The sequence below is a fragment of the Nelumbo nucifera genome, chromosome 4, assembly GCF_055504915.1.
Source record: "Nelumbo nucifera cultivar China Antique chromosome 4, China Antique-T2T, whole genome shotgun sequence".
NCBI classification, from domain to species: domain Eukaryota; kingdom Viridiplantae; phylum Streptophyta; class Magnoliopsida; order Proteales; family Nelumbonaceae; genus Nelumbo; species Nelumbo nucifera.
The window spans coordinates 51232919-51257229 of record NC_142652.1 but is presented as its reverse complement, the minus strand read 5'-3'; the positions used below and the strand labels follow the sequence as shown (position 1 = coordinate 51257229).

The 24311-nt window shown below is 46.7% G+C and overlaps 49 non-coding genes and 2 pseudogenes across 49 annotated transcripts; all 51 read left to right on the top strand.

The window, feature by feature from the left end:
- Positions 1-193: 193 nt before the first annotated feature.
- On the top strand, positions 194-312 carry LOC148794708 (5S ribosomal RNA). The gene has a single exon (XR_016070313.1). It is a non-coding gene; the product is annotated as a 5S ribosomal RNA (ribosomal RNA).
- A 355-nt stretch (positions 313-667) lies between these two features.
- Positions 668-786, top strand: LOC148794707 (5S ribosomal RNA). Its single transcript, XR_016075462.1, has one exon. It is a non-coding gene; the product is annotated as a 5S ribosomal RNA (ribosomal RNA).
- A 355-nt stretch (positions 787-1141) lies between these two features.
- On the top strand, positions 1142-1260 carry LOC148794706 (5S ribosomal RNA). Its single transcript, XR_016071410.1, has one exon. It is a non-coding gene; the product is annotated as a 5S ribosomal RNA (ribosomal RNA).
- A 353-nt stretch (positions 1261-1613) lies between these two features.
- On the top strand, positions 1614-1732 carry LOC148794705 (5S ribosomal RNA). Its single transcript, XR_016069784.1, has one exon. It is a non-coding gene; the product is annotated as a 5S ribosomal RNA (ribosomal RNA).
- Positions 1733-2087: 355 nt separating this feature from the next.
- LOC148794704 (5S ribosomal RNA) lies at positions 2088-2211 on the top strand. Its single transcript, XR_016069137.1, has one exon. It is a non-coding gene; the product is annotated as a 5S ribosomal RNA (ribosomal RNA).
- Positions 2212-2566: 355 nt separating this feature from the next.
- LOC148794703 (5S ribosomal RNA) lies at positions 2567-2685 on the top strand. Its single transcript, XR_016070660.1, has one exon. It is a non-coding gene; the product is annotated as a 5S ribosomal RNA (ribosomal RNA).
- A 355-nt stretch (positions 2686-3040) lies between these two features.
- Positions 3041-3159, top strand: LOC148794702 (5S ribosomal RNA; annotated as a pseudogene).
- A 355-nt stretch (positions 3160-3514) lies between these two features.
- LOC148794701 (5S ribosomal RNA) lies at positions 3515-3633 on the top strand. The gene has a single exon (XR_016071399.1). It is a non-coding gene; the product is annotated as a 5S ribosomal RNA (ribosomal RNA).
- A 353-nt stretch (positions 3634-3986) lies between these two features.
- Positions 3987-4105, top strand: LOC148794700 (5S ribosomal RNA). The gene has a single exon (XR_016075476.1). It is a non-coding gene; the product is annotated as a 5S ribosomal RNA (ribosomal RNA).
- A 355-nt stretch (positions 4106-4460) lies between these two features.
- On the top strand, positions 4461-4584 carry LOC148794699 (5S ribosomal RNA). Its single transcript, XR_016069136.1, has one exon. It is a non-coding gene; the product is annotated as a 5S ribosomal RNA (ribosomal RNA).
- A 355-nt stretch (positions 4585-4939) lies between these two features.
- LOC148794698 (5S ribosomal RNA) lies at positions 4940-5058 on the top strand. The gene has a single exon (XR_016070659.1). It is a non-coding gene; the product is annotated as a 5S ribosomal RNA (ribosomal RNA).
- Positions 5059-5413: 355 nt separating this feature from the next.
- LOC148794697 (5S ribosomal RNA) lies at positions 5414-5532 on the top strand. Its single transcript, XR_016073678.1, has one exon. It is a non-coding gene; the product is annotated as a 5S ribosomal RNA (ribosomal RNA).
- Positions 5533-5887: 355 nt separating this feature from the next.
- Positions 5888-6006, top strand: LOC148794696 (5S ribosomal RNA). Its single transcript, XR_016072221.1, has one exon. It is a non-coding gene; the product is annotated as a 5S ribosomal RNA (ribosomal RNA).
- Positions 6007-6361: 355 nt separating this feature from the next.
- LOC148794695 (5S ribosomal RNA) lies at positions 6362-6485 on the top strand (annotated as a pseudogene).
- A 355-nt stretch (positions 6486-6840) lies between these two features.
- LOC148794694 (5S ribosomal RNA) lies at positions 6841-6959 on the top strand. The gene has a single exon (XR_016075179.1). It is a non-coding gene; the product is annotated as a 5S ribosomal RNA (ribosomal RNA).
- Positions 6960-7313: 354 nt separating this feature from the next.
- LOC148794693 (5S ribosomal RNA) lies at positions 7314-7432 on the top strand. The gene has a single exon (XR_016074964.1). It is a non-coding gene; the product is annotated as a 5S ribosomal RNA (ribosomal RNA).
- A 355-nt stretch (positions 7433-7787) lies between these two features.
- LOC148794692 (5S ribosomal RNA) lies at positions 7788-7906 on the top strand. Its single transcript, XR_016070920.1, has one exon. It is a non-coding gene; the product is annotated as a 5S ribosomal RNA (ribosomal RNA).
- Positions 7907-8261: 355 nt separating this feature from the next.
- Positions 8262-8380, top strand: LOC148794691 (5S ribosomal RNA). Its single transcript, XR_016070098.1, has one exon. It is a non-coding gene; the product is annotated as a 5S ribosomal RNA (ribosomal RNA).
- Positions 8381-8733: 353 nt separating this feature from the next.
- Positions 8734-8852, top strand: LOC148794690 (5S ribosomal RNA). The gene has a single exon (XR_016072305.1). It is a non-coding gene; the product is annotated as a 5S ribosomal RNA (ribosomal RNA).
- A 355-nt stretch (positions 8853-9207) lies between these two features.
- On the top strand, positions 9208-9326 carry LOC148794689 (5S ribosomal RNA). Its single transcript, XR_016072191.1, has one exon. It is a non-coding gene; the product is annotated as a 5S ribosomal RNA (ribosomal RNA).
- Positions 9327-9679: 353 nt separating this feature from the next.
- Positions 9680-9798, top strand: LOC148794688 (5S ribosomal RNA). Its single transcript, XR_016075413.1, has one exon. It is a non-coding gene; the product is annotated as a 5S ribosomal RNA (ribosomal RNA).
- A 355-nt stretch (positions 9799-10153) lies between these two features.
- Positions 10154-10272, top strand: LOC148794687 (5S ribosomal RNA). Its single transcript, XR_016070919.1, has one exon. It is a non-coding gene; the product is annotated as a 5S ribosomal RNA (ribosomal RNA).
- Positions 10273-10627: 355 nt separating this feature from the next.
- Positions 10628-10746, top strand: LOC148794686 (5S ribosomal RNA). Its single transcript, XR_016070426.1, has one exon. It is a non-coding gene; the product is annotated as a 5S ribosomal RNA (ribosomal RNA).
- A 353-nt stretch (positions 10747-11099) lies between these two features.
- LOC148794685 (5S ribosomal RNA) lies at positions 11100-11218 on the top strand. The gene has a single exon (XR_016073376.1). It is a non-coding gene; the product is annotated as a 5S ribosomal RNA (ribosomal RNA).
- Positions 11219-11574: 356 nt separating this feature from the next.
- On the top strand, positions 11575-11698 carry LOC148794684 (5S ribosomal RNA). Its single transcript, XR_016069293.1, has one exon. It is a non-coding gene; the product is annotated as a 5S ribosomal RNA (ribosomal RNA).
- Positions 11699-12053: 355 nt separating this feature from the next.
- On the top strand, positions 12054-12172 carry LOC148794683 (5S ribosomal RNA). Its single transcript, XR_016072096.1, has one exon. It is a non-coding gene; the product is annotated as a 5S ribosomal RNA (ribosomal RNA).
- A 355-nt stretch (positions 12173-12527) lies between these two features.
- LOC148794682 (5S ribosomal RNA) lies at positions 12528-12651 on the top strand. Its single transcript, XR_016069292.1, has one exon. It is a non-coding gene; the product is annotated as a 5S ribosomal RNA (ribosomal RNA).
- Positions 12652-13006: 355 nt separating this feature from the next.
- Positions 13007-13125, top strand: LOC148794681 (5S ribosomal RNA). The gene has a single exon (XR_016072095.1). It is a non-coding gene; the product is annotated as a 5S ribosomal RNA (ribosomal RNA).
- A 355-nt stretch (positions 13126-13480) lies between these two features.
- On the top strand, positions 13481-13599 carry LOC148794680 (5S ribosomal RNA). Its single transcript, XR_016070967.1, has one exon. It is a non-coding gene; the product is annotated as a 5S ribosomal RNA (ribosomal RNA).
- A 354-nt stretch (positions 13600-13953) lies between these two features.
- Positions 13954-14072, top strand: LOC148794679 (5S ribosomal RNA). The gene has a single exon (XR_016072335.1). It is a non-coding gene; the product is annotated as a 5S ribosomal RNA (ribosomal RNA).
- Positions 14073-14427: 355 nt separating this feature from the next.
- LOC148794678 (5S ribosomal RNA) lies at positions 14428-14546 on the top strand. The gene has a single exon (XR_016070918.1). It is a non-coding gene; the product is annotated as a 5S ribosomal RNA (ribosomal RNA).
- Positions 14547-14901: 355 nt separating this feature from the next.
- LOC148794677 (5S ribosomal RNA) lies at positions 14902-15025 on the top strand. The gene has a single exon (XR_016070649.1). It is a non-coding gene; the product is annotated as a 5S ribosomal RNA (ribosomal RNA).
- Positions 15026-15380: 355 nt separating this feature from the next.
- LOC148794676 (5S ribosomal RNA) lies at positions 15381-15499 on the top strand. The gene has a single exon (XR_016069849.1). It is a non-coding gene; the product is annotated as a 5S ribosomal RNA (ribosomal RNA).
- Positions 15500-15853: 354 nt separating this feature from the next.
- Positions 15854-15972, top strand: LOC148794675 (5S ribosomal RNA). Its single transcript, XR_016071552.1, has one exon. It is a non-coding gene; the product is annotated as a 5S ribosomal RNA (ribosomal RNA).
- A 355-nt stretch (positions 15973-16327) lies between these two features.
- Positions 16328-16443, top strand: LOC148794674 (5S ribosomal RNA). The gene has a single exon (XR_016075233.1). It is a non-coding gene; the product is annotated as a 5S ribosomal RNA (ribosomal RNA).
- Positions 16444-16798: 355 nt separating this feature from the next.
- LOC148794673 (5S ribosomal RNA) lies at positions 16799-16917 on the top strand. The gene has a single exon (XR_016069716.1). It is a non-coding gene; the product is annotated as a 5S ribosomal RNA (ribosomal RNA).
- Positions 16918-17271: 354 nt separating this feature from the next.
- LOC148794672 (5S ribosomal RNA) lies at positions 17272-17390 on the top strand. The gene has a single exon (XR_016072334.1). It is a non-coding gene; the product is annotated as a 5S ribosomal RNA (ribosomal RNA).
- A 355-nt stretch (positions 17391-17745) lies between these two features.
- LOC148794671 (5S ribosomal RNA) lies at positions 17746-17864 on the top strand. Its single transcript, XR_016071388.1, has one exon. It is a non-coding gene; the product is annotated as a 5S ribosomal RNA (ribosomal RNA).
- Positions 17865-18216: 352 nt separating this feature from the next.
- Positions 18217-18335, top strand: LOC148794670 (5S ribosomal RNA). The gene has a single exon (XR_016070433.1). It is a non-coding gene; the product is annotated as a 5S ribosomal RNA (ribosomal RNA).
- A 355-nt stretch (positions 18336-18690) lies between these two features.
- On the top strand, positions 18691-18809 carry LOC148794669 (5S ribosomal RNA). The gene has a single exon (XR_016070915.1). It is a non-coding gene; the product is annotated as a 5S ribosomal RNA (ribosomal RNA).
- A 355-nt stretch (positions 18810-19164) lies between these two features.
- LOC148794668 (5S ribosomal RNA) lies at positions 19165-19283 on the top strand. The gene has a single exon (XR_016070425.1). It is a non-coding gene; the product is annotated as a 5S ribosomal RNA (ribosomal RNA).
- Positions 19284-19636: 353 nt separating this feature from the next.
- LOC148794667 (5S ribosomal RNA) lies at positions 19637-19755 on the top strand. Its single transcript, XR_016069626.1, has one exon. It is a non-coding gene; the product is annotated as a 5S ribosomal RNA (ribosomal RNA).
- Positions 19756-20111: 356 nt separating this feature from the next.
- LOC148794666 (5S ribosomal RNA) lies at positions 20112-20235 on the top strand. Its single transcript, XR_016069291.1, has one exon. It is a non-coding gene; the product is annotated as a 5S ribosomal RNA (ribosomal RNA).
- A 355-nt stretch (positions 20236-20590) lies between these two features.
- On the top strand, positions 20591-20709 carry LOC148794665 (5S ribosomal RNA). The gene has a single exon (XR_016072094.1). It is a non-coding gene; the product is annotated as a 5S ribosomal RNA (ribosomal RNA).
- Positions 20710-21064: 355 nt separating this feature from the next.
- On the top strand, positions 21065-21183 carry LOC148794664 (5S ribosomal RNA). The gene has a single exon (XR_016073428.1). It is a non-coding gene; the product is annotated as a 5S ribosomal RNA (ribosomal RNA).
- A 354-nt stretch (positions 21184-21537) lies between these two features.
- On the top strand, positions 21538-21656 carry LOC148794663 (5S ribosomal RNA). Its single transcript, XR_016072333.1, has one exon. It is a non-coding gene; the product is annotated as a 5S ribosomal RNA (ribosomal RNA).
- A 355-nt stretch (positions 21657-22011) lies between these two features.
- LOC148794662 (5S ribosomal RNA) lies at positions 22012-22130 on the top strand. The gene has a single exon (XR_016072093.1). It is a non-coding gene; the product is annotated as a 5S ribosomal RNA (ribosomal RNA).
- Positions 22131-22485: 355 nt separating this feature from the next.
- LOC148794661 (5S ribosomal RNA) lies at positions 22486-22604 on the top strand. Its single transcript, XR_016070966.1, has one exon. It is a non-coding gene; the product is annotated as a 5S ribosomal RNA (ribosomal RNA).
- Positions 22605-22958: 354 nt separating this feature from the next.
- LOC148794660 (5S ribosomal RNA) lies at positions 22959-23077 on the top strand. Its single transcript, XR_016068800.1, has one exon. It is a non-coding gene; the product is annotated as a 5S ribosomal RNA (ribosomal RNA).
- Positions 23078-23432: 355 nt separating this feature from the next.
- On the top strand, positions 23433-23551 carry LOC148794659 (5S ribosomal RNA). Its single transcript, XR_016072707.1, has one exon. It is a non-coding gene; the product is annotated as a 5S ribosomal RNA (ribosomal RNA).
- Positions 23552-23904: 353 nt separating this feature from the next.
- On the top strand, positions 23905-24023 carry LOC148794658 (5S ribosomal RNA). Its single transcript, XR_016075412.1, has one exon. It is a non-coding gene; the product is annotated as a 5S ribosomal RNA (ribosomal RNA).
- Positions 24024-24311: the final 288 nt, after the last annotated feature.

Here is a 24311-nt window from a genome sequence, read left to right as displayed (position 1 = left end):
ATTGTGGGCCCCGCTATAGTATTGCATCTATCAGGGGGTGCGGCAGATCTGAAAAGCAAACACTCCGCTCACGTAGGAGCTTGTGCTCGGTTACCAAGGGAGGAAGGCTGCATACACAGTTTTTTCAAATCTAAAACAATTAATGGAGGGGAGCAAGATAGTGCATAAAGATCTAAGCGAGCATGAATTAAACCGGTGCGATCATACTAGCACAAATGCACCGGATCCCATCAGAACTCCGAAGTTAAGTGTGCTTGGGCGAGAGTAGTACTAGGATGGGTGACCTCCGGGGAAGTCCTCATGTTGCACCCCAATTTTATTAATATTTTATTTCGATATCGTATTTGCAAATTCCATTTGTCGTTTCGGTGAGACAAACGCAAACAACGTGCCGGATACTCGGACCATTTGCGGCACGATTGTCATTACTGAATGGGAACCGTGCAAAAACCGGGCTTTTGGCATTCGTCGTGCATTGTGGGCCCCGCGATAGTATTGCATCTATCAGGGGGTGCGGCAGATCTGAAAAGCAAACACTCCGCTCACGTAGGAGCTTGTGCACGGTTACCAAGGGAGGAAGGCTGCATACACAGTTTTTTCAAATCTAAAACAATTAATGGAGGGGAGCTAGATAGTGCATAAAGATCTAAGCGAGTATGAATTAAACGGGTGCGATCATACCAGCACTAATGCACAGGATCCCATCAGAACTCCGAAGTGAAGCGTGCTTGGGCGAGAGTAGTAGTAGGATGGGTGACCTCCTGGGAAGTCCTCGTGTTGCACCCCAATTTTATTAATATTTTATTTCGATATCGTATTTGCAAATTCCATTTGTCGTTTCGGCGAGACAAACGCAAACAACGTGCCGGATACTCAGACCATTTGCGGCACGATTGTCATTACTGAATGGGAACCGTGCAAAAACCGGGCTTTTGGCATTCATCGTGCATTGTGGGCCCCGCGATATTATTGCATCTATCAGGGGGTGCGGCAGATCTGAAAAGCAAACACTCTGCTCACGTAGGAGCTTGTGCACGGTTACCAAGGGAGGAAAGCTGCATACACAGTTTTTTCAAGTCTAAAACAATTAATGGAGGGGAGCAAGATAGTGCATAAAGATCTAACCGAGCATGAATTAAACGGGTGCGATCATACCAGCACTAATGCACCGGATCCCATCAGAACTCCGAAGTTAAGCGTGCTTGGGCGAGAGTAGTACTAGGATGGGTGACCTCCTGGGAAGTCCTCGTGTTGCACCCCAATTTTATTAATATTTTATTTTGATTTGTATTTGCAAATTCCATTTGTTGTTTCTGGGAGATACTGGAAACAATGCGTCGGATACTCAGACCATTTGCGGCACGATCGTCATTACTGAATGGCCACGATGCAAGAACCGGACTTTTGGCATTCGTCATGCATTGTGGGCCCCATGATAGTATTGCATCTATCCGGAGGTGCGGCAGATCTGAAAAGCAAACACTCCGCTCACGTAGGAGCTTGTGCACGGTTACCAACGGAAGAAGGCTGCATACACATTTTTTTCAAATCTAAAACAATTAATGGAAGGGAGCAAGATAGTTCATAAAGATCTAAGCGAGCATGAATTAAACGGGTGCGATCATACCAGCACTAATGCACCGGATCCCATCAGAACTCCGAAGTTAAGTGTGCTTTGGCGAGAGTAGTATTAGGATGGGTGACCTCCTGGGAAGTCCTTGTGTTGCACCCCAATTTTTTTAATATTTTATTTCGATATCGTATTTGCAAATTACATTTGTCGTTTCGGCGAGACAAACTCAAACAACGTGCCGGATACTCGGACCATTTGCGGCACGATCGTCATTACTGAATGGGAACCGTGCAAAAACCAGGCTTTTGGCATTCGTCGTGCATTGTGGGCCCCGCGATAGTATTGCATCTATCCAGGGGTGCGGCAGATCTGAAAAGCAAACACTCTGCTCACGTAGGAGCTTGTGCACGGTTACCAAGGGAGGAAGGCTGCATACACAGTTTTTTCAAGTCTAAAACAATTAATGGAGGGGAGCAAGATAGTGCATAAAGATCTAAGCGAGCATGAATTAAACGGGTGCGATCATACCAGCACTAATGCACCGGATCCCATCGGATCAGAACTCCGAAGTTAAGTGTGCATGGGCGGGAGTAGTACTAGGATGGGTGACCTCCTGGGAAGTCCTCGTGTTGCACCCCAATTTTATTAATATTTTATTTTGATATCGTATTTGCAAATTCCATTTGTCGTTTCGGCGAGACAAACGCAAACAACGTGCCAGATACTCGGACCATTTGCGGCACGATCGTCATTACTGAATGGCCACGATGCAAGAACCGGGCTTTCGGCATTCGTCATGCATTGTGGGCCCCACGATAGTATTGCATCTATCCGGAGGTGCGGCAGATCTGAAAAGCAAACACTCCGCTCACGTAGGAGCTTGTGCACGGTTACCAAGGGAAGAAGGCTGCATACACATTTTTTTCAAATCTAAAACAATTAATGGAAGGGAGCAAAATAGTTCATAAAGATCTAAGCGAGCATGAATTAAATGGGTGCGATCATACCAGCACTAATGCACCGGATCCCATCAGAACTCCGAAGTAAAGTGTGCTTTGGCGAGAGTAGTATTAGGATGGGTGACCTCCTGGGAAGTCCTTGTGTTGCACCCCAATTTTATTAATATTTTATTTCGATATCGTATTTGCAAATTACATTTGTCGTTTCGGCGAGACAAACTCAAACAACACGCCGGATACTCGGACCATTTGCAGCACGATCGTCATTACTGAATGGGAACCGTGCAAAAACCGGGCTTTTGGCATTCGTCGTGCATTGTGGGCCCCGCGATAGTATTGCATCTATCAGGGGGTGCGGCAGATCTGAAAAGCAAACACTCCGCTCACGTAGGAGCTTGTGCACGGTTACCACGGGAGGAAGGCTGCATACACAGTTTTTTCAAATCTAAAACAATTAATGGAGGGGAGCAAGATAGTGCATAAAGATCTAAGCGAGTATGAATTAAACGGGTGCGATCATACCAGCACTAATGCACAGGATCCCATCAGAACTCCGAAGTTAAGCGTGCTTGGGCGAAAGTAGTAGTAGGATGGGTGACCTCCTGGGAAGTCCTCTTGTTGCACCCCAATTTTATTAATATTTTATTTCGATATCGTATTTGCAAATTCCATTTGTCGTTTCGGCGAGACAAACGCAAACAACGTGCCGGATACTCAGACCATTTGCGGCACGATTGTCATTACTGAATGGGAACCGTGCAAAAACCGGGCTTTTGGCATTCATCGTGCATTGTGGGCCCCGCGATATTATTGCATCTATCAGGGGGTGCGGCAGATCTGAAAAGCAAACACTCTGCTCACGTAGGAGCTTGTGCACGGTTACCAAGGGAGGAAAGCTGCATACACAGTTTTTTCAAGTCTAAAACAATTAATGGAGGGGAGCAAGATAGTGCATAAAGATCTAACCGAGCATGAATTAAACGGGTGCGATCATACCAGCACTAATGCACCGGATCCCATCAGAACTCCGAAGTTAAGCGTGCTTGGGCGAGAGTAGTACTAGGATGGGTGACCTCCTGGGAAGTCCTCGTGTTGCACCCCAATTTTATTAATATTTTATTTTGATTTGTATTTGCAAATTCCATTTGTTGTTTCTGGGAGATACTGGAAACAATGCGTCGGATACTCGGACCATTTGCGGCACGATCGTCATTACTGAATGGCCACGATGCAAGAACCGGGCTTTCGGCATTCGTCATGCATTGTGGGCCCCACGATAGTATTGCATCTATCCGGAGGTGCGGCAGATCTGAAAAGCTAACACTCCGCTCACGTAGGAGCTTGTGCACGGTTACCAAGGGAAGAAGGCTTCATACACATTTTTTTCAAATCTAAAACAATTAATGGAAGGGAGCAAGATAGTTCATAAAGATCTAAGCGAGCATGAAATAAACGGGTGCGATCATACCAGCACTAATGCACCGGATCCCATCAGAACTCCGAAGTTAAGTGTGCTTGGGCGAGAGTAGTATTCGGATGGGTGACCTCCTGGGAAGTCCTTGTGTTGCACCCGAATTTTATTAATATTTTATTTCGATATCGTATTTGCAAATTACATTTGTCGTTTCGGCGAGACAAACTCAAACAACGTGCCGGATACTCGGACCATTTGCGGCACGATCGTCATTACTGAATGGGAACCGTGCAAAAACCAGGCTTTTGGCATTCGTCGTGCATTGTGGGCCCCGCGATAGTATTGCATCTATCCGGGGGTGCGGCAGATCTGAAAAGCAAACACTCTGCTCACGTAGGAGCTTGTGCACGGTTACCAAGGGAGGAAGGCTGCATACACAGTTTTTTCAAGTCTAAAACAATTAATGGAGGGGAGCAAGATAGTGCATAAAGATCTAAGCGAGCATGAATTAAACGGGTGCGATCATACCAGCACTAATGCACCGGATCCCATCGGATCAGAACTCCGAAGTTAAGTGTGCATGGGCGGGAGTAGTACTAGGATGGGTGACCTCCTGGGAAGTCCTCGTGTTGCACCCCAATTTTATTAATATTTTATTTTGATATCGTATTTGCAAATTCCATTTGTCGTTTCGGCGAGACAAACGCAAACAACGTGCCAGATACTCGGACCATTTGCGGCACGATCGTCATTACTGAATGGCCACGATGCAAGAACCGGGCTTTCGGCATTCGTCATGCATTGTGGGCCCCACGATAGTATTGCATCTATCCGGAGGTGCGGCAGATCTGAAAAGCAAACACTCCGCTCACGTAGGAGCTTGTGCACGGTTACCAAGGGAAGAAGGCTGCATACACATTTTTTTCAAATCTAAAACAATTAATGGAAGGGAGCAAGATAGTTCATAAAGATCTAAGCGAGCATGAATTAAATGGGTGCGATCATACCAGCACTAATGCACCGGATCCCATCAGAACTCCGAAGTAAAGTGTGCTTTGGCGAGAGTAGTATTAGGATGGGTGACCTCCTGGGAAGTCCTTGTGTTGCACCCCAATTTTATTAATATTTTATTTCGATATCGTATTTGCAAATTACATTTGTCGTTTCGGCGAGACAAACTCAAACAACACGCCGGATACTCGGACCATTTGCGGCACGATCGTCATTACTGAATGGGAACCGTGCAAAAACCGGGCTTTTGGCATTCGTCGTGCATTGTGGGCCCCGCGATAGTATTGCATCTATCAGGGGGTGCGGCAGATCTGAAAAGCAAACACTCCGCTCACGTAGGAGCTTGTGCACGGTTACCAAGGGAGGAAGGCTGCATACACAGTTTTTTCAAATCTAAAACAATTAATGGAGGGGAGCAAGATAGTGCATAAAGATCTAAGCGAGCATGAATTAAACGGGTGCGATCATACCAGCACAAATGCACCGGATCCCATCAGAACTCCGAAGTTAAGTGTGCTTGGGCGAGAGTAGTACTAGGATGGGTGACCTCCGGGGAAGTCCTCATGTTGCACCCCAATTTTATTAATATTTTATTTCGATATCGTATTTGCAAATTCCATTTGTCGTTTCGGCGAGACAAACGCAAACAACGCGCCGGATACTCGGACGATTTGCGGCACGATCGTCATTACTGAATGGGAACCGTGCAAAAACCGGGCTTTTGGCATTCGTCGTGCATTGTGGGCCCCGTGATAGTATTGCATCTATCAGGGGGTGCGGCAGATCTGAAAAGCAAACACACCGCTCACGTAGGAGCTTGTGCACGGTTACCAAGGGAGGAAGGCTGCATACACAGTTTTTTCAAATCTAAAACAATTAATGGAGGGGAGCAAGATAGTGCATAAAGATCTAAGCGAGCATGAACTAAACGGGTGCGATCATACCAGCACTAACGCACCGGATCCCATCAGAACTCCGAAGTTAAGTGTGCTTGGGCGAGCGTAGTACTAGGATGGGTGACCTCCTGGGAAGTCCTCGTGTTGCACCCCAATTTTATTAATATTTTATTTCGATATCGTATTTGCAAATTCCATTTGTCGTTTCGGCGAGACAAACGCAAACAACGCGCCGGATACTCGGACCATTTGCGGCACAATCGTCATTACTGAATGGGAACCGTGCAAAAACCGGGCTTTTGGCATTCGTCGTGCATTGTGGGCCCCGCGATAGTATTGCATCTATCCGGGGGTGCGACAGATCTGAAAAGCAAACACTCTGCTCACGTAGGAGCTTGTGCACGGTTACCAAGGGAGGAAGCCTGCATACACTGTTTTTTCAAGTCTAAAACAATTAATGGAGGGGAGCAAGATAGTGCATAAAGATCTAAGCGAGCATGAATTAAACGGGTGCGATCATACCTGCACTAATGCACCGGATCCCATCGGATCAGAACTCCGAAGTTAAGTGTGCATCGGCGAGAGTAGTACTAGGATGGGTGACCTCCTGGGAAGTCCTCGTGTTGCACCCCAATTTTATTAATATTTTATTTCGATATCGTATTTGCAAATTCCATTTGTCGTTTCGGCGAGACAAACGCAAACAACGCGCCGGATACTCGGACCATTTGCGGCACGATCGTCATTACTGAATGGGAACCGTGCAAAAACCGGGCTTTTGGCATTCGTCGTGCATTGTGGGCCCCGCGATAGTATTGCATCTATCAGGGGGTGCGGCAGATCTGAAAAGCAAACACTCCGCTCACGTAGGAGCTTGTGCACGGTTACCAAGGGAGGAAGGCTGCATACACAGTTTTTTCAAGTCTATAACAATTAATGGAGGGGAGCAAGATAGTGCATAAGGATCTAAGCCAGCATGAATTAAACGGGTGCGATCATACCAGCACTAATGCACCGGATCCCATCAGAACTCAAAAGTTAAGCGTGCTTGGGCGAGAGTAGTACTAGGATGGGTGACCTCCTGGGAAGTCCTCGTGTTGCACCCCAATTTTATTAATATTTTATTTTGATTTGTATTTGCAAATTCCATTTGTTGTTTCTGGGAGACAACTGGAAACAATGCGTCGGATACTCGGACCATTTGCGGCACGATCGTCATTACTGAATGGCAACGATGCAAGAACCGGGCTTTCGGCATTCGTCATGCATTGTGGGCCCCGTGAAAGTATTGCATCTATCCAGAGGTGCGGCAGATCTGAAAAGCAAACACTCTGCTCACGTAGGAGCTTGTGCACGGTTACCAAGGGAGGAAGGCTGCATACACAGTTTTTTCATGTCTAAAACAATTAATGGAGGGGAGCAAGATAGTGCATAAAGATCTAAGCGAGCATGAATTAAACGGGTGTGATCATACCAGCACTAATGCACCAGATCCCATCAGAACTCCGAAGTTAAGTGTGCATGGGCGAGAGTAGTACTAGGATGGGTGACCTCCTGGGAAGTCCTCGTGTTGCACCCCAATTTTATTAATATTTTATTTCGATATCGTATTTGCAAATTCCATTTGTCGTTTCGGTGAGACAAACGCAAACAACGTGCCGGATACTCGGACCATTTGCGGCACGATTGTCATTACTGAATGGCAACGATGCAAGAACCGGGCTTTCGGCATTCGTCGTGCATTGTGGGCTCCGTGATAGTATTGCATCTATCCGGAGGTGCGGCAGATCTGAAAAGCAAACACTCCGCTCACGTAGGAGCTTGTGCACGGTTACCAAGGGAGGAAGGCTGCATACACATTTTTTTCAAATCTAAAACAATTAATGGAAGGGAGCAAGATAGTTCATAAAGATCTAAGCGAGCAAGAATTAAACGGGTGCGATCATACCAGCACAAATGCACCGGATCCCATCAGAACTCCGAAGTTAAGTGTGCTTGGGCGAGAGTAGTACTAGGATGGGTGACCTCCGGGGAAGTCCTCGTGTTGCACCCCAATTTTATTAATATTTTATTTCGATATCGTATTTGCAAATTCCATTTGTCGTTTCGGTGAGACAAACGCAAACAACGTGCCGGATACTCGGACCATTTGCGGCACGATTGTCATTACTGAATGGGAACCGTGCAAAAACCGGGCTTTTGGCATTCGTCGTGCATTGTGGGCCCCGCGATAGTATTGCATCTATCCGGGGGTGCGGCAGATCTGAAATGCAAACACTCTGCTCACGTACGAGTTTGTGCACGGTTACCAAGGGAGGAAGGCTGCATACACAGTTTTTTCAAATCTAAAACAATTAATGGAGGGGAGCAAGATAGTGCATAAAGATCTAAGCGAGCATGAATTAAACGGGTGCGATCATACCAGCACTAATCCACAGGATCCCATCAGAACTCCGAAGTTAAGCGTGCTTGGGCGAGACTATTACTAGGATGGGTGACCTCCTGGGAAGTCCTCGTGTTGCACCCCAATTTTATTAATATTTTATTTCGATATCGTATTTGCAAATTCCATTTGTCGTTTCGGCGAGACAAACGCAAACAACGTGCCGGATACTCGGACCATTTGCGGCACGATTGTCATTACTGAATGGGAACCGTGCAAAAACCGGGATTTTGGCATTCGTCGTGCATTGTGGGCCCCGCGATAGTATTGCATCTATCAGGGGGTGCGGCAGATCTGAAAAGCAAACACTCTGCTCACGTAGGAGCTTGTGCACGGTTACCAAGGGAGGAAGGCTGCTACACAGTTTTTCAAATCTAAAACAATTAATGGAGGGGAGCAAGATAGTGCATAAAGATCTAAGCAAGCATGAATTAAACGGGTGCGATCATACCAGCACTAATGCACCGGATCCCATCAGAACTCCGAAGTTAAGTGTGCTTGGGCGAGAGTAGTACTAGGATGGGTGACCTCCGGGGAATTCCTCGTGTTGCACCCCAATTTTATTAATATTTTATTTCGATATCGTATTTGCAAATTCCATTTGTCGTTTCGGTGAGACAAACGCAAACAACGTGCCGGATACTCGGACCATTTGCGGCACGATTGTCATTACTGAATGGGAACCGTGCAAAAACCGGGCTTTTGGCATTCGTCGTGCATTGTGGGCCCCGCGATAGTATTGCATCTATCCGGGGGTGCGGCAGATCTGAAATGCAAACACTCTGCTCACGTACGAGCTTGTGCACGGTTACCAAGGGAGGAAGGCTGCATACACAGTTTTTTCAAATCTAAAACAATTAATGGAGGGGAGCAAGATAGTGCATAAAGATCTAAGCGAGCATGAATTAAACGGGTGCGATCATACCAGCACTAATGCACCGGATCCCATCAGAACTCCGAAGTTAAGCGTGCTTGGGCGAGAGTAGTACTAGGATGGGTGACCTCCTGGGAAGTCCTCGTGGTGCACCCCAATTTTATTAATATTTTATTTTGATTTGTATTTGCAAATTCCATTTGTTGTTTCTGGGAGATACTGGAAACAATGCGTCGGATACTCGGACCATTTGCGGCACGATCGTCATTACTAAATGGCCACGATGCAAGAATCGGGCTTTCGGCATTCGTCATGCATTGTGGGCCCCGCGATAGTATTGCATCTATCCGGAGGTGCGGCAGATCTGAAAAGCAAACACTCCGCTCACGTAGGAGCTTGTGAACGGTTACCAAGGGAAGAAGGCTGCATACACATTTTTTTCAAATCTAAAACAATTAATGGAGGGGAGCAAGATAGTGCATAAAGATCTAAGCGAGCATGAATTAAATGGGTGCGATCATACCAGCACTAATGCACCGGATCCCATCAGAACTCCGAAGTTAAGTGTGCATGGGCGAGAGTAGTACTAGGATGGGTGACCTCCTGGGAAGTCCTCCTGTTGCACCCCAATTTTATTAATATTTTATTTCGATATCGTATTTGCAAATTCCATTTGTCGTTTCGGCGAGACAAACGCAAACAACGTGCCGGATACTCAGACCATTTGCGGCACGATTGTCATTACTGAATGGCAACGATGCAAAAACCGGGCTTTCGGCATTCGTCGTGCATTGTGGGCCCCGCGATAGTATTGCATCTATCCGGAGGTGCGGCAGATCTGAAAAGCAAAAACACCGCTCACGTAGGAGCTTGTGCACGGTTACCAAGGGAGGAAGGCTGCATAGACATTTTTTTCAAATCTAAAACAATTAATGGAAGGGAGCAAGATAATTCATAAAGATCTAAGCGAGCATGAATTAAACGGGTGCGATCATACCAGCACAAATGCACCGGATCCCATCAGAACTCCGAAGTTAAGTGTGCTTGGGCGAGAGTAGTACTAGGATGGGTGACCTCCGGGGAAGTCCTCGTGTTGCACCCCAATTTTATTAATATTTTATTTCGATATCGTATTTGCAAATTCCATTTGTCGTTTCGGTGAGACAAACGCAAACAACGTGCCGGATACTCGGACCATTTGCGGCACGATTGTCATTACTGAATGGGAACCGTGCAAAAACCGGGCTTTTGGCATTCGTCGTGCATTGTGGGTCCCGCAGTAGTATTGCATCTATCCGGGGGTGCGGCAGATCTGAAATGCAAACACTCTGTTCACGTACGAGCTTGTGCACGGTTACCAAGGGAGGAAGGTTGCATACACAGTTTTTTCAAATGTAAAACAATTAATGGAGGGGAGCAAGATAGTGCATAAAGATCTAAGCGAGCATGAATTATACGGGTGCGATCATACCAGCACTAATGCATAGGATCCCATCAGAACTCCGAAGTTAAGCGTGCTTGGGCGAGAGTATTACTAGGATGGGTGACCTCCTGGGAAGTCCTCGTGTTGCACCCCAATTTTATTAATATTTTATTTTGATTTGTATTTGCAAATTCCATTTGTTGTTTCTGGGAGATACTAGAAACAATGCGTCGGATACTCGGACCATTTGCGGCACGATCGTCATTACTGAATGGCCACGATGCAAGAACCGGGCTTTCGGCATTCGTCATGCATTGTGGGCCCCGCGATAGTATTGCATCTATCCGGAGGTGCGGCAGATCTGAAAAGCAAACACTCCGCTCACGTAGGAGCTTGTGCACGGTTACCAAGGGAAGAAGGCTGCATACACATTTTTTTCAAATCTAAAACAATTAATGGAAGGGAGCAAGATAGTTCATAAAGATCTAAACGAGCATGAATTAAACGGGTGCGATCATACCAGCACTAATGCACCGGATCCCATCAGAACTCCGAAGTTAAGTGTGCTTGGGCGAGAGTAGTATTAGGATGGGTGACCTCCTGGGAAGTCCTTGTGTTGCACCCCAATTTTATTAGTATTTTATTTCGATATCGTATTTGCAAATTCCATTTGTCGTTTCGGCGAGACAAACTCAAACAACGCGCCGGATACTCGGACCATTTGCGGCACGATCGTCATTACTGAATGGGAACCGTGCAAAAACCGAGCTTTTGGCATTCGTCGTGCATTGTGGGGTCCCGCGATAGTATTGCATCTATCCGGGGGTGCGGCAGATCTGAAAAGCAAACACTCTGCTCACGTAGGAGCTTGTGCACGGTTACCAAGGGAGGAAGGCTGCATACACAGTTTTTTCAAGTCTAAAACAATTAATGGAGGGGAGCAAGATAGTGCATAAAGATCTAAGCGAGCATGAATTAAACGGGTGCGATCATACCAGCACTAATGCACCGGATCCCATCGGATCAGAACTCCGAAGTTAAGTGTGCATGGGCGAGAGTAGTACTAGGATGGGTGACCTCCTGGGAAGTCCTCGTGTTGCACCCCAATTTTATTAATATTTTATTTCGATATCGTATTTGCAAATTCCATTTGTCGTTTCGGAGAGACAAACACAAACAACGCGCCGGATACTCGGACCATTTGCGGCACGATCGTCATTACTGAATGGGAACCGTGCAAAAACCGGGCTTTTGGCATTCGTCGTGCATTGTGGGCCCCGCGATAGTATTGCATCTATCAGGGGGTGCGGCAGATCTGAAAAGCAAACACTCCGCTCACGTAGGAGCTTGTGCACGGTTACCAAGGGAGGAAGGCTGCATACACAGTTTTTTCAAATCTAAAACAATTAATGGAGGGGAGCAAGATAGTGCATAAAGATCTAAGCGAGCATGAATTAAACGGGTGCGATCATACCAGCACTAATGCACCGGATCCCATCAGAACTCCGAAGTTAAGTGTGCTTGGGCGAGCGTAGTACTAGGATGGGTGACCTCCTGGGAAGTCCTCGTGTTGCACCCCAATTTTATTAATATTTTATTTCGATATCGTATTTGCAAATTCCATTTGTCGTTTCGGCGAGACAAACGCAAACAACGCGCCGGATACTCGGACCATTTGCGGCACAATCGTCATTACTGAATGGGAACCGTGCAAAAACCGGGCTTTTGGCATTCGTCGTGCATTGTGGGCCCCACGATAGTATTGCATCTATCCGGGGGTGCGACAGATCTGAAAAGCAAACACTCTGCTCACGTAGGAGCTTGTGCACGGTTACCAAGGGAGGAAGCCTGCATACACTGTTTTTTCAAGTCTAAAACAATTAATGGAGGGGAGCAAGATTGTGCATAAAGATCTAAGCGAGCATGAATTAAACGGGTGCGATCATACCAGCACTAATGCACCGGATCCCATCGGATCAGAACTCCGAAGTTAAGTGTGCATGGGCGAGAGTAGTACTAGGATGGGTGACCTCCTGGGAAGTCCTCGTGTTGCACCCCAATTTTATTAATATTTTATTTCGATATCGTATTTGCAAATTCCATTTGTCGTTTCGGCGAGACAAACGCAAACAACGCGCCGGATACTCGGACCATTTGCGGCACGATCGTCATTACTGAATGGGAACCGTGCAAAAACCGGACTTTTGGCATTCGTCGTGCATTGTGGGCCCCGCGATAGTATTGCATCTATCAGGGGGTGCGGCTGATCTGAAAAGCAAACACTCCGCTCACGTAGGAGCTTGTGCACGGTTACCAAGGGAGGAACGCTGCATACACAGTTTTTTCAAATCTAAAACAATTAATGGAGGGGAGCAAGATAGTGCATAAAGATCTAAGAGAGCATGAATTAAACGGGTGCGATCATACCAGCACTAATGCACCGGATCCCATCAGAACTCCGAAGTTAAGTGTGCTTGGGCGAGCGTAGTACTAGGATGGGTGACCTCCTGGGAAGTCCTCGTGTTGCACCCCAATTTTATTAATATTTTATTTCGATATCGTATTTGCAAATTCCATTTGTCGTTTCGGCGAGACAAACGCAAACAACGCGCCGGATACTCGGACCATTTGCAGCACAATCGTCATTACTGAATGGGAACAGTGCAAAAACCGGGCTTTTGGCATTCGTCGTGCATTGTGGGCCCCGCGATAGTATTGCATCTATCCGGGGGTGCGACAGATCTGAAAAGCAAACACTCTGCTCACGTAGGAGCTTGTGCACGGTTACCAAGGGAGGAAGCCTGCATTCACTGTTTTTTCAAGTCTAAAACAATTAATGGAGGGGAGCAAGATAGTGCCCAAAGATCTAAGCGAGCATGAATTAAATGGGTGCGATCATACCAGCACTAATGCACCGGATCTCATCAGAACTCCGAAGTTAAGCGTGCTTGGGCGAGAGTAGTACTAGGATGGGTGACCTCCTGGGAAGTCCTCGTGTTGCACCCCAATTTTATTAATATTTTATTTCGATATCGTATTTGCAAATTCCATTTGTCGTTTCGGCGAGACAAACGCAAACAACGTGCCGGATACTCGGACCATTTGCGGCACGATTGTCATTACTGAATGGGTACCGTGCAAAAACCGGGCTTTTGGCATTCGTCGTGCATTGTGGGCCCCGCGATAGTATTGCATCTATCAGGGGGTGCGGCAGATCTGAAAAGCAAACACTCTGCTCACGTAGGAGCTTGTGCACGGTTACCAAGGGAGGAAGGCTGCTACACAGTTTTTTCAAATCTAAAACAATTAATGGAGGGGAGCAAGATAGTGCATAAAGATCTAAGCAAGCATGAATTAAACGGGTGCGATCATACCAGCACTAATGCACCGGATCCCATCAGAACTCCGAAGTTAAGTGTGCTTGGGCGAGAGTAGTACTAGGATGGGTGACCTCCGGGGAAGTCCTCGTGTTGCACCCCAATTTTATTAATATTTTATTTCGATATCGTATTTGCAAATTCCATTTGTCGTTTCGGTGAGACAAACGCAAACAACGTGCCGGATACTCGGACCATTTGCGGCACGATTGTCATTACTGAATGGGAACCGTGCAAAAACCGGGCTTTTGGCATTCGTCGTGCATTGTGGGCCCCGTAATAGTATTGCATCTATCCGGAGGTGCGGCAGATCTGAAAAGCAAACACTCCGCTCACGTAGGAGCTTGTGCACGGTTACCAAGGGAGGAAGGCTGCATACACATTTTTTTCAAATCTAAAACAATTAATGGAAGGGAGCAAGATAGTTCATAAAGATCTAAGCGAGCAAGAATTAAACGGGTGCGATCATACCAGCACAAATGCACCGGATCCCATCAGAACTCCGAAGTTAAGTGTGCTTGGGCGAGAGTAGTACTAGGATGGGTGACCTCCGGGGAAGTCCTCGTGTTGCACCCCAATTTTATTAATATTTTATTTCGATATCGTATTTGCAAATTCCATTTGTCGTTTCGGTGAGACAAACGCAAACAACGTGCCGGATACTCGGACCATTTGCGGCACGATTGTCATTACTGAATGGCAACGATGCAAGAACCGGGCTTTCGGCATTCGTCGTGCATTGTGGGCCCCGTGATAGTATTGCATCTATCCGGAGGTGCGGCAGATCTGAAAAGCAAACACTCCGCTCACGTAGGAGCTTGTGCACGGTTACCAAGGGAGGAAGGCTGCATACACATTTTTTTCAAATCTAAAACAATTAATGGAAGGGAGCAAGATAGTTCATAAAGATCTAAGCGAGCAAGAATTAAACGGGTGCGATCATACCAGCACTAATGCACCGGATCCCATCGGATCAGAACTCCGAAGTTAAGTGTGCATGGGTGAGAGTAGTACTAGGATGGGTGACCTCCTGGGAAGTCCTCGTGTTGCACCCCAATTTTATTAATATTTTATTTCGATATCGTATTTGCAAATTCCATTTGTCGTTTCGGCGAGACAAACGCAAACAACGCGCCGGATACTCGGACCATTTGCGGCACGATCGTCATTACTGAATGGGAACCGTGCAAAAACCGGGCTTTTGGCATTCGTCGTGCATTGTGGGCCCCGCGATAGTATTGCATCTATCAGGGGGTGCGGCAGATCTGAAAAGCAAACACTCCGCTCACGTAGGAGCTTGTGCACGGTTACCAAGGGAGGAAGGCTGCATACACAGTTTTTTCAAGTCTATAACAATTAATGGAGGGGAGCAAGATAGTGCATAAGGATCTAAGCCAGCATGAATTAAACGGGTGCGATCATACCAGCACTAATGCATCGGATCCCATCAGAACTCAAAAGTTAAGCGTGCTTGGGCGAGAGTAGTACTAGGATGGGTGACCTCCTGGGAAGTCCTCGTGTTGCACCCCAATTTTATTAATATTTTATTTTGATTTGTATTTGCAAATTCCATTTGTTGTTTCTGGGAGACAACTGGAAACAATGCGTCGGATACTCGGACCATTTGCGGCACGATCGTCATTACTGAATGGCAACGATGCAAGAACCGGGCTTTCGGCATTCGTCATGCATTGTGGGCCCCGTGAAAGTATTGCATCTATCCAGAGGTGCGGCAGATCTGAAAAGCAAACACTCTGCTCACGTAGGAGCTTGTGCACGGTTACCAAGGGAGGAAGGCTGCATACACAGTTTTTTCATGTCTAAAACAATTAATGGAGGGGAGCAAGATAGTGCATAAAGATCTAAGCGAGCATGAATTAAACGGGTGCGATCATACCAGCACTAATGCACCGGATCCCATCAGAACTCCGAAGTTAAGTGTGCATGGGCGAGAGTAGTACTAGGATGGGTGACCTCCTGGGAAGTCCTCGTGTTGCACCCCAATTTTATTAATATTTTATTTCGATATCGTATTTGTAAATTCCATTTGTCGTTTCGGTGAGACAAACGCAAACAACGTGCCGGATACTCGGACCATTTGCGGCACGATTGTCATTACTGAATGGCAACGATGCAAGAACCGGGCTTTCGGCATTCGTCGTGCATTGTGGGCCCCGTGATAGTATTGCATCTATCCGGAGGTGCGGCAGATCTGAAAAGCAAACACTCCGCTCACGTAGGAGCTTGTGCACGGTTACCAAGGGAGGAAGGCTGCATACACATTTTTTTCAAATCTAAAACAATTAATGGAAGGGAGCAAGATAGTTCATAAAGATCTAAGCGAGCAAGAATTAAACGGGTGCGATCATACCAGCACAAATGCACCGGATCCCATCAGAACTCCGAAGTTAAGTGTGCTTGGGCGAGAGTACTAGGATGGGTGACCTCCGGGGAAGTCCTCGTGTTGCACCCCAATTTTATTAATATTTTATTTCGATATCGTATTTGCAAATTCCATTTGTCGTTTCGGTGAGACAAACGCAAACAACGTGCCGGATACTCGGACCATTTGCGGCACGATTGTCATTACTGAATGGGAACCGTGCAAAAACCGGGCTTTTGGCATTCGTCGTGCATTGTGGACCCCGCGATAGTATTGCATCTATCCGGGGGTGCGGCAGATCTGAAATGCAAACACTCTGCTCACGTACGAGTTTGTGCACGGTTACCAAGGGAGGAAGGCTGCATACACAGTTTTTTCAAATCTAAAACAATTAATGGAGGGGAGCAAGATAGTGCATAAAGATCTAAGCGAGCATGAATTAAACGGGTGCGATCATACCAGCACTAATGCACAGGATCCCATCAGAACTCCGAAGTTAAGCGTGCTTGGGCGAGACTATTACTAGGATGGGTGACCTCCTGGGAAGTCCTCGTGTTGCACCCCAATTTTATTAATATTTTATTTCGATATCGTATTTGCAAATTCCATTTGTCGTTTCGGCGAGACAAACGCAAACAACGTGCCAGATACTCGGACCATTTGCGGCACGATTGTCATTACTGAATGGGAACCGTGCAAAAACCGGGCTTTTGGCATTCGTCGTGCATTGTGGGCCCCGCGATAGTATTGCATCTATCAGGGGGTGCGGCAGATCTGAAAAGCAAACACTCTGCTCACGTAGGAGCTTGTGCACGGTTACCAAGGGAGGAAGGCTGCTACACAGTTTTTTCAAATCTAAAACAATTAATGGAGGGGAGCAAGATAGTGCATAAAGATCTAAGCAAGCATGAATTAAACGGGTGCGATCATACCAGCACTAATGCACCGGATCCCATCAGAACTCCGAAGTTAAGTGTGCTTGGGCGAGAGTAGTACTAGGATGGGTGACCTCCGGGGAAGTCCTCGTGTTGCACCCCAATTTTATTAATATTTTATTTCGATATCGTATTTGCAAATTCCATTTGTCGTTTCGGTGAGACAAACGCAAACAACGTGCCGGATACTCGGACCATTTGCGGCACGATTGTCATTACTGAATGGGAACCGTGCAAAAACCGGGCTTTTGGCATTCGTCGTGCATTGTGGGCCCCGCGATAGTATTGCATCTATCCGGGGGTGCGGCAGATCTGAAATGCAAACACTCTGCTCACGTACGAGCTTGTGCACGGTTACCAAGGGAGGAAGGCTGCATACACAGTTTTTTCAAATCTAAAACAATTAATGGAGGGGAGCAAGATAGTGCATAAAGATCTAAGCGAGCATGAATTAAACGGGTGCGATCATACCAGCACTAATGCACCGGATCCCATCAGAACTCCGAAGTTAAGCGTGCTTGGGCGAGAGTAGTACTAGGATGGGTGACCTCCTGGGAAGTCCTCGTGTTGCACCCCAATTTTATTAATATTTTATTTTGATTTGTATTTGCAAATTCCATTTGTTGTTTCTGGGAGATACTGGAAACAATGCGTCGGATACTCGGACCATTTGCGGCACGATCGTCATTACTGAATAGCCACGATGCAAGAATCGGGCTTTCGGCATTCGTCATGCATTGTGGGCCCCGCGATAGTATTGCATCTATCCGGAGGTGCGGCAGATCTGAAAAGCAAACACTCCGCTCACGTAGGAGCTTGTGCACGGTTACCAAGGGAAGAAGGCTGCATACACATTTTTTTCAAATCTAAAACAATTAATGGAGGGGAGCAAGATATGCATAAAGATCTAAGCGAGCATGAATTAAACGGGTGCGATCATACCAGCACTAATGCACCGGTTCCCATCAGAACTCCGAAGTTAAGTGTGCATGGGCGAGAGTAGTACTAGGATGGGTGACCTCCTGGGAAGTCCTCCTGTTGCACCCCAATTTTATTAATATTTTATTTCGATATCGTATTTGCAAATTCCATTTGTTGTTTCGGCGAGACAAACGCAAACAACGTGCCGGATACTCAGACCATTTGCGGCACGATTGTCATTACTGAATGGCAACGATGCAAAAACCGGGCTTTCGGCATTCGTCGTGCATTGTGGGCCCCGCGATAGTATTGCATCTATCCGGAGGTGCGGCAGATCTGAAAAGCAAACACACCGCTCACGTAGGAGCTTGTGCACGGTTACCAAGGGAGGAAGGCTGCATAGACATTTTTTTCAAATCTAAAACAATTAATGGAAGGGAGCAAGATAGTTCATAAAGATCTAAGCGAGCATGAATTAAACGGGTGCGATCATACCAGCACAAATGCACCGGATCCCATCAGAACTCCGAAGTTAAGTGTGCTTGGGCGAGAGTAGTACTAGGATGGGTGACCTCCGGGGAAGTCCTCGTGTTGCACCCCAATTTTATTAATATTTTATTTCGATATCGTATTTGCAAATTCCATTTGTCGTTTCGGTGAGACAAACGCAAACAACGTGCCGGATACTCGGACCATTTGCGGCACGATTGTCATTACTGAATGGAAACCGTGCAAAAACCGGGCTTTTGGCATTGGTCGTGCATTGTGGGTCCCGCAGTAGTATTGCATCTATCCGGGGGTGCGGCAGATCTGAAATGCAAACACTCTGTTCACGTACGAGCTTGTGCACGGTTACCAAGGGAGGAAGGTTGCATACACAGTTTTTTCAAATCTAAAACAATTAATGGAGGGGAGCAAGATAGTGCATAAAGATCTAAGCGAGCATGAATTATACGGGTGCGATCATACCAGCACTAATGCATAGGATCCCATCAGAACTCCGAAGTTAAGCGTGCTTGGGCGAGAGTATTACTAGGATGGGTGACCTCCTGGGAAGTCCTCGTGTTGCACCCCAATTTTATTAATATTTTATTTTGATTTGTATTTGCAAATTCCATTTGTTGTTTCTGGGAGATACTAGAAACAATGCGTCGGATACTCGGACCATTTGCGGCACGATCGTCATTACTGAATGGCCACGATGCAAGAACCGGGCTTTCGGCATTCGTCATGCATTGTGGGCCCCGCGATAGTATTGCATCTATCCGGAGGTGCGGCAGATCTGAAAAGCAAACACTCCGCTCACGTAGGAGCTTGTGCACGGTTACCAAGGGAAGAAGGCTGCATACACATTTTTTTCAAATCTAAAACAATTAATGGAAGGGAGCAAGATAGTTCATAAAGATCTAAGCGAGCATGAATTAAACGGGTGCGATCATACCAGCACTAATGCACCGGATCCCATCAGAACTCCGAAGTTAAGTGTGCTTGGGCGAGAGTAGTATTAGGATGGGTGACCTCCTGGGAAGTCCTTCTGTTGCACCCCAATTTTATTAATATTTTATTTCGATATCGTATTTGCAAATTCCATTTGTCGTTTCGGCGAGACAAACTCAAACAACGCGCCGGATAATCGGACCATTTGCGGCACGATCGTCATTACTGAATGGGAACCGTGCAAAAACCGAGCTTTTGGCATTCGTCGTGCATTGTGGGGTCCCGCGATAGTATTGCATCTATCCGGGGGTGCGGCAGATCTGAAAAGCAAACACTCTGCTCACGTAGGAGCTTGTGCACGGTTACCAAGGGAGGAAGGCTGCATACACAGTTTTTTCAAGTCGAAAACAATTAATGGAGGGGAGCAAGATAGTGCATAAAGATCTAAGCGAGCATGAATTAAACGGGTGCGATCATACCAGCACTAATGCACCGGATCCCATCGGATCAGAACTCCGAAGTTAAGTGTGCATGGGCGAGAGTAGTACTAGGATGGGTGACCTCCTGGGAAGTCCTCGTGTTGCACCCCAATTTTATTAATATTTTATTTCGATATCGTATTTGCAAATTCCATTTGTCGTTTCGGCGAGACAAACGCAAACAACGCGCCGGATACTCGGACCATTTGCGGCACGATCGTCATTACTGAATGGGAACCGTGCAAAAACCGGGCTTTTGGCATTCGTCGTGCATTGTGGGCCCCGCGATAGTATTGCATCTATCAGGGGGTGCGGCTGATCTGAAAAGCAAACACTCCGCTCACGTAGGAGCTTGTGCACGGTTACCAAGGGAGGAAGGCTGCATACACAGTTTTTTCAAATCTAAAACAATTAATGGAGGGGAGCAAGATAGTGCATAAAGATCTAAGCGAGCATGAATTAAACGGGTGCGATCATACCAGCACTAATGCACCGGATCCCATCAGAACTCCGAAGTTAAGTGTGCTTGGGCGAGCGTAGTACTAGGATGGGTGACCTCCTGGGAAGTCCTCGTGTTGCACCCCAATTTTATTAATATTTTATTTCGATATCGTATTTGCAAATTCCATTTGTCGTTTCGGCGAGACAAACGCAAACAACGCGCCGGATACTCGGACCATTTGCGGCACAATCGTCATTACTGAATGGGAACCGTGCAAAAACCGGGCTTTTGGCATTCGTCGTGCATTGTGGGCCCCGCGATAGTATTGCATCTATCCGGGGGTGCGACAGATCTGAAAAGCAAACACTCTGCTCACGAAGGAGCTTGTGCACGGTTACCAAGGGAGGAAGCCTGCATTCACTGTTTTTTCAAGTCTAAAACAATTAATGGAGGGGAGCAAGATAGTGCCCAAAGATCTAAGCGAGCATGAATTAAACGGGTGCGATCATACCAGCACTAATGCACCGGATCTCATCAGAACTCCGAAGTTAAGCGTGCTTGGGCGAGAGTAGTTCTAGGATGGGTGACCTCCTGGGAAGTCCTCGTGTTGCACCCCAATTTTATTAATATTTTATTTCGATATCGTATTTGCAAATTCCATTTGTCGTTTCGGCGAGACAAACGCAAACAACGTGCCGGATACTCGGACCATTTGCGGCACGATTGTCATTACTGAATGGGAACCGTGCAAAAACCGGGCTTTTGGCATTCGTCGTGCATTGTGGGCCCCGCGATAGTATTGCATCTATCAGGGGGTGCGGCAGATCTGAAAAGCAAACACTCTGCTCACGTAGGAGCTTGTGCACGGTTACCAAGGGAGGAAGGCTGCTACACAGTTTTTTCAAATCTAAAACAATTAATGGAGGGGAGCAAGATAGTGCATAAAGATCTAAGCAAGCATGAATTAAACGGGTGCGATCATACCAGCACTAATGCACCGGATCCCATCAGAACTCCGAAGTTAAGTGTGCTTGGGCGAGAGTAGTACTAGGATGGGTGACCTCCGGGGAAGTCCTCGTGTTGCACCCCATTTTTATTAATATTTTATTTCGTTATCGTATTTGCAAATTCCATTTGTCGTTTCGGTGAGACAAACGCAAACAACGTGCCGGATACTCGGACCATTTGCGGCACGATTGTCATTACTGAATGGGAACCGTGCAAAAACCGGGCTTTTGGCATTCGTCGTGCATTGTGGGCCCCGTAATAGTATTGCATCTATCAGGGGGTGCGGCTGATCTGAAAAGCAAACACTCCGCTCACGTAGGAGCTTGTGCACGGTTACCAAGGGAGGAAGGCTGCATACACAGTTTTTTCAAATCTAAAACAATTAATGGAGGGGAGCAAGATAGTCCATAAAGATCTAAGCGAGCATGAATTAAACGGGTGCGATCATACCAGCACTAATGCACCGGATCCCATCAGAACTCCGAAGTTAAGTGTGCTTGGGCGAGCGTAGTACTAGGATGGGTGACCTCCTGGGAAGTCCTCGTGTTGCACCCCAATTTTATTAATATTTTATTTCGATATCGTATTTGCAAATTCCATTTGTCGTTTCGGCGAGACAAACGCAAACAACGCGCCGGATACTCGGACCATTTGCGGCACAATCGTCATTACTGAATGGGAACCGTGCAAAAACCGGGCTTTTGGCATTCGTCGTGCATTGTGGGCCCCGCGATAGTATTGCATCTATCCGGGGGTGCGACAGATCTGAAAAGCAAACACTCTGCTCACGTAGGAGCTTGTGCACGGTTACCAAGGGAGGAAGCCTGCATTCACTGTTTTTTCAAGTCTAAAACAATTAATGGAGGGGAGCAAGATAGTGCCCAAAGATCTAAGCGAGCATGAATTAAACGGGTGCGATCATACCAGCACTAATGCACCGGATCTCATCAGAACTCCGAAGTTAAGCGTGCTTGGGCGAGAGTAGTACTAGGATGGGTGACCTCCTGGGAAGTCCTCGTGTTGCACCCCAATTTTATTAATATTTTATTTCGATATCGTATTTGCAAATTCCATTTGTCGTTTCGGCGAGACAAACGCAAACAACGTGCCGGATACTCGGACCATTTGCGGCACGATTGTCATTACTGAATGGGAACCGTGCAAAAACCGGGCTTTTGGCATTCGTCGTGCATTGTGGGCCCCGCGATAGTATTGCATCTATCAGGGGGTGCGGCAGATCTGAAAAGCAAACACTCTGCTCACGTAGGAGCTTGTGCACGGTTACCAAGGGAGGATGGCTGCTACACAGTTTTTTCAAATCTAAAACAATTAATGGAGGGGAGCAAGATAGTGCATAAAGATCTAAGCAAGCATGAATTAAACGGGTGCGATCATACCAGCACTAATGCACCGGATCCCATCAGAAGTCCGAAGTTAAGTGTGCTTGGGCGAGAGTAGTACTAGGATGGGTGACCTCCGGGGAAGTCCTCGTGTTGCACCCCAATTTTATTAATATTTTATTTCGATATCGTATTTGCAAATTCCATTTGTCGTTTCGGTGAGACAAACGCAAACAACGTGCCGGATACTCGGACCATTTGCGGCACGATTGTCATTACTGAATGGGAACCGTGCAAAAACCGGGCTTTTGGCATTCGTCGTGCATTGTGGGCCCCGCGATAGTATTGCATCTATCCGGGGGTGCGGCAGATCTGAAATGCAAACACTCTGCTCACGTACGAGCTTGTGCACGGTTACCAAGGGAGGAAGGCTGCATACACAGTTTTTTCAAATCTAAAACAATTAATGGAGGGGAGCAAGATAGTGCATAAAGATCTAAGCGAGCATGAATTAAACGGGTGCGATCATACCAGCACTAATGCACAGGATCCCATCAGAACTCCGAAGTTAAGCGTGCTTGGGCGAGAGTAGTACTAGGATGGGTGACCTCCTGGGAAGTCCTCGTGTTGCACCCCAATTTTATTAATATTTTATTTTGATTTGTATTTGCAAATTCCATTTGTTGTTTCTGGGAGATACTGGAAACAATGCGTCGGATACTCGGACCATTTGCGGCACGATCGTCATTACTGAATGGCCACGATGCAAGAATCGGGCTTTCGGCATTCGTCATGCATTGTGGGCCCCGCGATAGTATTGCATCTATCCGGAGGTGCGGCAGATCTGAAAAGCAAACACTCCGCTCACGTAGGAGCTTGTGCACGGTTACCAAGGGAAGAAGGCTGCATACACATTTTTTTCAAATCTAAAACAATTAATGGAGGGGAGCAAGATAGTGCATAAAGATCTAAGCGAGCATGAATTAAACGGGTGCGATCATACCAGCACTAATGCACCGGATCCCATCAGAACTCCGAAGTTAAGTGTGCATGGGCGAGAGTAGTACTAGGATGGGTGACCTCCTGGGAAGTCCTCCTGTTGCACCCCAATTTTATTAATATTTTATTTCGATATCGTATTTGCAAATTCCATTTGTCGTTTCGGCGAGACAAACGCAAACAACGTGCCGGATACTCAGACCATTTGCGGCACGATTGTCATTACTGAATGGCAACGATGCAAAAACCGGGCTTTCGGCATTCGTCGTGCATTGTGGGCCCCGCGATAGTATTGCATCTATCCGGAGGTGCGGCAGATCTGAAAAGCAAACACACCGCTCACGTAGGAGCTTGTGCACGGTTACCAAGGGAGGAAGGCTGCATAGACATTTTTTTC